Source organism: Orycteropus afer, unplaced genomic scaffold (assembly GCF_000298275.1).
Source record: "Orycteropus afer afer isolate SDZICR_OR568_19922 unplaced genomic scaffold, OryAfe1.0 scaffold00473, whole genome shotgun sequence".
Lineage (NCBI taxonomy): Eukaryota > Metazoa > Chordata > Mammalia > Tubulidentata > Orycteropodidae > Orycteropus > Orycteropus afer.
This window is the reverse complement of record NW_006922060.1, coordinates 1,690,857-1,691,576: the sequence shown is the minus strand read 5'-3', so window position 1 is coordinate 1,691,576 and position 720 is coordinate 1,690,857.

Genomic DNA, 720 nt, shown 5'->3' with positions numbered 1-720 from the left:
CTTCCAAAATTCTTGTAAGGTTTTTTCTGTGTTTTCTTTGGTCTGTCTCTCAATCCTTTGAAGAAACCTAAAGATAATTCTTTTGAATTCCTTATAAGACAGTTCCAATGGTGCTTCTTCCTCAGGGATGTGTTCTGGGTCTGTATCCTGCTTCCTTGTTTCTAGCACTTTATCTTGCTTCTTTGTGTGGACTGTGATGCTCTGTTGTTTCTGAGGCATTGTGGCATTGTTTTTAGATCTCTGTTTACTGTTTGTGAAGAGCAGCCAAGGGTGATTCAGGCTCTTCTTGGTGGTTTTTTTATCATTGGTCTTTTGGTGGAGAAGGAAGTAGTGGCTTTTGCTCAGTAAGTGAAGTTACAGAAGGTGTGGGTGTAGTTGTGTCTTATGGTGACTGTTGTTGTCTCCCACTCTGTTAGATACAAATTACAATTGAATAACCATCAAAAACTAAAAGCCTATGGACAAAAAACACACCATGTAATCACACAGGAACAGTAATCATAAAAGAAAAAAGGGGAAAAAAAGAAGAAAAAACAAGAAGACCTTCAGACTAGGACCTGGAAAGGGGAAGATTAAGAATAACAATAAAAAGGAAAAAAGTATTAATAATATTTGTTGTTTTAAAACAGACAAATACAAGGAAACTAATCACCAGAAAAAAAGAAAGCTAAAAGGAAAAAAATAAAAATAAAAAAATAGAAAAAAAAAATCAGTGGAGGA